The following is an 8,530-nucleotide window of genomic DNA, read 5'->3' as shown; positions in this document are numbered from 1 at the left end:
TTTCTTTCCTCCCTGCTTGCCCTGAGGAGTGAGATGTCTGCCACAATGACCCCTGCCTGTGGAAAACGGTGGGAAACTTTAGAGATTTGTCCCCTGAGAAGTGCCCCGTGACCCCTTTCACACTGCTTTTCTCCCACATACACTGTCCTCCACCCATGGGTACACTCACCAGGATTGGGGTGTTCACCAGCACCTGTGCTTCCCAAAGGTCAGCAGGAAAGTGATTGGTGTATTACCAATGGTATATTTTAATGTATCTTTTCAATGCTCAGAGGGGTAGCCGTGTTAGTCTGGTTCTGTAGAAGCAGCAAAGAATCCTGTGGCACCTTATAGACTAACAGATGTTTTGCAGCATGAGCTTTCGTGGGTGAATACCCACTTCTTCGGATGCAAGCAGCAAGCATGCAAGCAGATGACTGCGGCAGCTCAAGCGGAGCCGCCGGACCAGCGAACCGCCCGCAGCTGCGGGAGGTCCAGCTGAGCCGCGTGACCAGCGGACCGTCCGCAGTCATGCCCGCGGCAGTTCCGCTGCTCCCGCGGCTCGGGGGCGCCTCCCGGGCATGATTGCTTGGGGCGGCCAAATTTGTAGAGCCGCCCCTGGCATGGTGTTGTGGTTTTTTGGCAATAAAAGCACAATTATTTGAACTCTAAGCACTCTTTATTCTGCCTTTGTGGAGCAAAGTGGATGATGGGACCTGATAAATAACTGACATAACAGACATATGAATTTATTGTAACAAGCAAAGGACAATGTGACTTGTTTTATGGCATAATAGGTTGAATTAAAGAAACCTGTTTGAGGGTTAGCTAAATTTGGGATCAAAGTTATGATTATGTGTCAATAAATCAGTCAAGAAGAAGAATAAATAACCTTAAAAGGAATAAGTTGTATGAAAGCCATCTTTTAGAAAGGTAGGATTTTGTAATTTTAAGGAAATCCTAAAAAAAAAAACAGAAAGAAACAAACAATTTCAACTGCAGAGAGAAGATTCTCCAGACCTTCGAAGTATAGTTAAACTCTGAAAAATGACAAGGGCTTCTTCCTACACAGCATACTTGCTATCTATATTCAAAGTCTTAATTGTTAACCTTTCCTGTTTCCACTGCAGCTCCAATACAACTTAAAATGAGTTACCTGTATTTTTCTTTCTTCTTTGGCATCATCAACAGAATTGTTTATTAAGTTCTAATTGGTTACCCTGCAAACCCAATATAAACAAAAATCATAAAAATATCCTTCCTGCTGATGGCACTATCAATAAAATTCCTCGCTCAACTATTTTCTAGAGCCAGTCAAAAAAAATCAAATTTTGTGATGTGTCTATGAAAAATGGAGAGAATTTTTCAAGAAAATATACTTGTAAAATGAGTGGTTTTTTATTAATTTCTTTTTATGATTTTTTTTTAAATTGGCTATTGATGTGGCTGCAAATTTTCACCTTTTTCAACCAAAATATAACAAATGGATCATGAAAGTTTAAGCAACATTTTTCCCATTTTGAGACAGCTTTATTTATTATTCCTATACAGTGGTGTAATAGAAAGAAATAATTCAGAAACACTGTCTGAGACCCTTTCCTGTAAGAGACTCCCCTCAAGCTAAAACAAGCATGATAAAATTTACCTCTGCAACATGCCCCTATGGTCAATAAATGCAGTGTCATAAACAGATAGTTAAGGGTTAATGTCTCTTTTACCTGTAAAGGGTTAAGAAGCTCAGTAAACCTGGTTGACACCTGACCAGAGGACCAATAGGGGGACAAGATACTTTCAAATCTGGGTGGAGGGAAGTCTTTGTTTGTGCTCTTTGTTGTTGTTGTTGTTCGCTCTCAGGATTGAGAGGGACGGGACATCAATCCAGGCTCTCCAAATCTTTCTGAATCAGTCTTTCATGTTTCAAACTTGTAAGTAGCCAGGCAAGGCGGATTAGTTTTATTTTTGTTTTTCTCAACTTGTAAATGGTTCTTTTGCTGGAAGGATTTTTACCTCTGTTTGCTGTAACTTTGAACCTGAGGCTAGAGGGGGTTTCCTCTGGGCTATATTAATCTAAGTACCCTGTAAAGCATTTTCCATCCTGATTTTACAGAGATAATTTTTACCTTTTCTTTCTTTAATTAAAAGCCTTCTTTTTAATAACCTGATTGATTTTTCTTTGTTGTAAGATCCAGGGAATTGGGTCTAGACTCACCAGGGGTTGGTGGGGGAAAGGAGGGGGGGAATGGTTAATTTATCCTTGTGTTAAGATCTAAGGGGTTTGGATCTGTGTTCCCCAGGGAAGGTTTTGGGGGGACAGAAAGTGTGCCAGACACTGATTTCTGGCTGGTGGCAGCGTTACCAGATCTAAGCTAGGAATTAAGCTTAGAAGGGTCCATGCAGGTCCCCACATCTGTACCCTAAAGTTCAGAGTGGTGGAGGAAACCTTGACAGAGACCCTTTCCTGTAAGAGACTCCCCTCAAGCTAAAACAAGCATGATAAAATTTAGCTCTGCAACATGCCCCTATGGTCAATAAATGCAGGCTGTAGCAGAATTACAAGGGAAGCAACTTAGAGCTGAAGACCCTCTGCATAAATTGGCCTGCCTAGAGTCCCAGAGATAACTAGATAACATAAAAGACTGGAAACAGCTGATCTGAACTGTGGGCGTGTTTTTGTAAGGTGTTGCATTTGTCTAGATTTCATTTGGTCATTGGCCATGCATATTGCTAACATCTCTCTGTTTCCCTTATTTTGATAGGATTCAGAACAATTTAGAATCATTTCAAAATTTTATTAACATGTTGCTTACACTCTCTTCCAGATCATTAGTGCAGATATCATGTACGGTGGTCTCACTTAAAAAGAGTCTTCAATTTGGAAATATGGTCTCTCAAACCAGTAGAATATTTAAAAATGGAAGAAACTTTACACATGGATCCATACGTAAGAGAAAGTCTGAATCTTGGCAGCACTTGACCATATATAAATCCTATATTTAATATGCTGATGTTTATCTTTACCCCTTATTTATGGGGTCTCAAATAATTTTCATTCAAAATGACTATGCTCACTTCTAAGTCAATTAGAACATTTTTTTCAAATACAATCTCTTGGGACTTTGTACCAAATGCTTTACTAATATCATGACTTATCCCATCTTCTACCTTCCCTGGTTAGTGATAATCTTCTTAGACATAATGATTAAAAGCACACACAGCTACAAATGCAGAACCATATGCTACAGCATCGACACTAAATAATTGATTGCAAATAAATGATTTGATACTTGTACTACATTGTAGGAAACACATAGAAAATACAAGAGTTATAGTTGTATGCAAGATCTTTCAAAATAGATAAATGTGTCACACTTTTCCTGATTTAGACAAGTGAAGGAATCCTTCAAAATACAGTAATTATCAAAGTCCCCAAAAAGTGTTGATCTCTGTGCAGGTTTCTTGAAGTCGATGAGCTGGAACAGTGGAATAGAACATTAAGATTTGTATCAATTACTCAATAATTGCCCAGTTCTGTTCATTCCCTCTTAAGAATCTGGCACTAGGCACTGTCGGAAGACAGGATACTGGGCTAGAAGGCCCATTGGTCTGACACCATATGCCCATTCTTATGGTCTTATGAACCTTGTTCTGAGCAAAAATCTTTAGCATTGACTACTGATTTTCCTCTCAGAAAAAAGTTTCAGTGGAAAATTTTCAACAACCCACAATTGTCCCTTTAGGATTCAGCATCAACAGCCTGTTGAGATGAAGGGGCCAGTTAATACCTCATAGCTATTGCTGAAGGTGGTCTGCTAGCTCAGAAATATAACATTGAACTGGATACATTCAGTTCACAGTTTGAAGATCATCTGCACAACCCACAGCAGTAAAGGGTAGGCAAGGTATTGATTCTAGACCATCTGAATCAGCCACAGAACCATGGACTACACAGTCTTTTATATAAATGAACCACTCAAAAAAAATTAAGGTTACAAAGTCAAGCACTCAAGTGTCAAGAAAGGCCTCAATTAATGTTGCCTGTTCAAACTTGGCTATATTGTGCATATGCATTATGACACAGTTTTAGTCAGCATCATGTAGGAAATCTGTGGTAGAGTCAGGACTGAGGGTATGTCTATACTGGCAGAGTTTTTTCACTGAAAGTTTGGTCAACAACCAAAAAGCATTTAAAGAAAATCATTGTTGCATGTTCACACTGTTTTTCTCTTTCGTCTAGCATGTCCACACATGTGGCCGTCCCATCAACAGTGAGAGCAATGCACTGTGGGTAGCTATCCCACAATTCAGCTGTCCACTTTGTGCAGCTAGGTGTTGTGGGAAGGTGGACCAGATAGAAGTGCATCATGGGTCTGGGCTCAATGTCCCATGATGCTTTGCTTTCCATCCCAGCATTCCCTGTGCTTCCATCTCCAGTTTGTGACATTTTTCAACGTCCCTGCTTTCTGCTCACCCTGCCATCTCTGTATGCAGGAATGGATCCTGTGCTGCTCTCCACTGCTCTGCTAATTGTCAGTAGCACATCGTGAATGGTAATGAGGTTAATCTTGAACTTGTGAAGGCGACGGGAGTCACAGTTGCATGACACGCTGTCCAGCATGGATTATGTGGATAGCAGCAACATGAGATTGCTGTTGGCATTCACAGAACAGATGAACATGACGGAGGAATACTTCAGTGGTTTGAGCATTGGCCTACTAAACCCAAGGTTGTGAGTTCTATCCTTGACAGGGCCATTTAGGGAACTTGGGCAAAAAAATCTGTCTGGGGATTGGTCCTGCTTTAAAGAGGGGGTTTGGATTAGATGATCTTCTGAGGTTCCTTCCAACCCTGATATTTTGTGAATGTTGCTTCTGGGCTTGGAAAACTAGCACTGAGTGATGGGATTGCATCATTATGCAGGTTGGAATGATGAGCAGTGGCTGCAGAACTTTAGGATGTGGAAAGACACCTTCCTGGAACTGTTTGCTGAGCTTGCCCCAGCCCTGCAGCACAAGGACACCCAAATGATAGCTGCCCTCTTGGTGGAGAAGTGCATGGCGATAGCAATATGGAAGCTGGCAACTCCAGATGGGTACCAGTCAGTCACAAGTAAAGTTGGAAAATCGACCATTTGGGCTGCGTTAACACAAGTTTGCAGGGACATTAATCCATCTTGCTGCACGAGACCATGACTCTTGGCAACATACGTGAAATTGTGGATGGATTTGCAGCAGTGGGTTTCCCTAACTGTGGAGTGATGATGCACACACATTCCATGGCTCATTAAACCGTACTCAGGATACCTGGATTTCAGTAAGGAGTGTTTCAAGAGTAGGCTGAGTAGGTGCAGGATGACCATTGAATGCATTGAATGTGCATCACCCTAGTGATGCCTTTATGGTAGGTTAGATCTGAATGAGGAAAATATTCCCATGCTGTTAGCCACATGTTGCATAATAATTGTGAAGGGTAGGGCAAAAAGTTTACTCAGGGGTGGAGTGCTGAGGCAGAATGCCTGGCTGCTGATTTTGAGTAGCTAGATACCAGGGCTATCAGAGCTGCACAACGGGCAGGTTTGGGGGAAGGGATGGAGTGTGGGGGATGGGGTGGAGCAGGGGTGGGGCCTTGTGGGAAAGAGGTGTATTGGGGGCAGGGCCAGGGTTGGAGCGGGAAGTCGAGCACCCCCCAGGTAGAGGGGAAGTCGGCGCCTATGTGCTATGATAACTTGCATTGAATTAACCACTTCTGGGGTAACAGAGTTCAACAAATGGTCCTCAGGGTCCTCAGCCCCATCTCTGGGCCTGTTTAAATTCCAGACACTTTCTCAAGCTTTTAGTAAAGAGTCCTTTATTCACAAGAGAAAATCTTCTCTCTTCTTATAACCCGCTGTTTCAAATTATGTCCCTCCTGTACGCTGAGTGAAGCCAGAGACATGCAGCGTAAATTGTGATTATGTTTTTAAACACTGTAGGTAACATTTTCAAAAGCACGTAAGTGACTTAGGCCAAGATCTCAAAGGTATTTAGGTGCCTAACGCCATTTGAAGATCTGTGTCAGACTATTTTAACATGTTTGCCTAAGTACCCCACAATATTTTGATTAAAAAAATAGCACTATAGTGTATCAATGAAGCACACCCTAGATGAATTAAGACCTGGATAACTGACATTTCTCAAAAAGTAGATGTCGGGAGGGAATCATCCTTCAACAGGGGTGGTTCTAATGGGATTCCATAGGGTTTGGTTCTACTTGGTTTGAGTTTCAAGTGTATATGCACCAGAGCCTCTACTGCTTGCTTTATTAATTTAACAACCTCCTGGCTGCTCCAAATAATCTCCAACCAAAATTATCCCTGCTACTTCTGAGATGCAACCATCTCACTCAGATGCAACCATCTTACTCAGACATTGTTGGTTCCAATGTGCATCATCAGCAGGGGAGATTTGCAAGATTAATTCAGAATCCCATCCAATCTTGTAGATGAATCTCGTGTCTTTTCTTCAGGGAGACAGCACACCATCCTGCTGTCTTTGAGTCTCTTTGCTGAATTCTCTGTCCACTCTTTTTATTAAGGAGTTGCTAGTGATGATTGCCTGTCATTTTAGCACAGTTGAAGAATCTGAGGCAGGACCAAGGTATTTGTCTAGGCTGGTCTTAAAAATCTCCAATGACAGGGATTCCACAACTTCCCTTGGAAGCCTATTCCAGCACCTAACTGCCCTTGTACTCACAAAGTTTTTTCCCAATATCAAACCTAAACCTCCCTTACTGCAGATTACACCCGTTACTTCTTGGCCTAACTTCAAAGGACATGGAGAAAAATTGACCAGTGTCCAATAGCCCTTAACATATTTGAAGAATCTTATGAGGCCCCCCCTCAGTCTTCTTTTTTCAAGAGTAAGGATATCCAGTTATTTTAACCTTTCCTCGTAGCTCAGTTTTTCTAAACCTTTTATCATTTTTGTTACTTTCCTCTGATCTCTCTCCAATTTGTCCACATCTTCTTAAAGTGTGGCATGCAAAACTCAACACATTACTCTGGCTGAGGCCTCCTCAGTACCAAGTATAGCGTGATGATTACTTCCCATGCCTTACATATAACACTCCCATAATACACCCACCAATGATATTAGCCTTTTCAAAAGTGCATTACATTGTTGACTGATATTCGATTTGTGATTGACTATGACCCCAAGATGCTTTTCTGCAGTACTAACCCCTAGCTAATTATTCCCCATTAAGTAGCTGTACATTTGAACTTTCTTCTTTGTAAGTGCAGTACTTTGTATCTATGTTTACTGAATTTCATCTTGTTGATTTCAGACTAATTCTCCAATTTGTGAAGTCTAATCTTGTCCTCTACGATGCTTGCAACCCCTTCCTGTCATCCACAAATTAGTAAGTGTACTCTCCACTCCATCATCCAAGTCATTAATGAAAATGTTTCTGCTGTGTCCTGCCTGGTGCTCAGTACAAATGAAAGATCAGTGGCATCCCAGGAGTTTGCTGAGGGTAGATAAAGGTTTTATTGATCACTCCCACAAAATAGTATCTGAGGTAGAAGCCAAACTTGAACAGCTTAACGGTAGTAAATCAGGCAGCCCGGATAATCTTCATCCTAGAATATTAAAGGAATTGGCGAGTGAAATTGCAAGCCCGTTAGCGATAATTTTTAACGAATCTCTAAACTCGGGGGTTGTACCATTTGACGGGAGATTAGCTAATATAGTTCCTATTTTCAAGAAGGGGAAAAAAAGTGACCCGGGTAACTACAGGCCTGTTAGTTTAACATCTGTAGTATGTAAAGTCATGGAAAAAATATTAAAGGAGAGAGTAGTTACGGACCTTGAGGTCAATGGCAATTGGGACAAATTACAACATGGTTTTACGAAAGGTAGATCGTGCCAAACCAACCCGATCTCCTTCTTTGAGAAAGTAACAGATTTTTTAGACAAGGGAAATGTGGTGGATCTAATATATCTTGATTTCAGTAAGGCGTTTGATACGGTACCGCAGGAAGAATTACTGGTTAAATTGGAAAAGATGGGGGTCGAAATGAAAATCCAGAGGTGGATAAGGAGCTGGGTAAAGGGGAGACTGCAGCGGGTCATATTGAAAGGTGATCTGTCGGGTTGGAGGGAGGTTACCAGTGGAGTTCCTCAAGGTTCGGTTTTGGGTCCAATCTTATTCAATCTATTTATCACTGACCTTGGAACCAAAAGTAGGAGTGGGCTGATAAAGTTTGCGGATGACACGAAGTTGGGAGGTATTGCCAATTCGGAGAAGGATCGGGATATCCTCCAGGGAGATTTGGATGACCTTGTAAACTGGAGTATTAGTAATAGGATGAAATTCAATAGTGAGAAGTGTAAGGTTATGCATTTAGGGATGACTAACAGGAATTTTAGTTATAAGCTGGGGACGCACCAGTTGGAAGTAACGGAAGAGGAGAAGGACCTCGGAGTCCTGGTTGATCGCAGGATGACTATGGGTCGGCAATGTGATGTGGCCGTTAAAAAAGCTAATGCGGTCTTGGGATGCATAAGGCGAGGTA

This window comes from Mauremys reevesii, linkage group 1, assembly GCF_016161935.1.
Source record: "Mauremys reevesii isolate NIE-2019 linkage group 1, ASM1616193v1, whole genome shotgun sequence".
NCBI lineage: Eukaryota > Metazoa > Chordata > Testudines > Geoemydidae > Mauremys > Mauremys reevesii.
Note: the sequence above shows the minus strand (reverse complement) of the source record.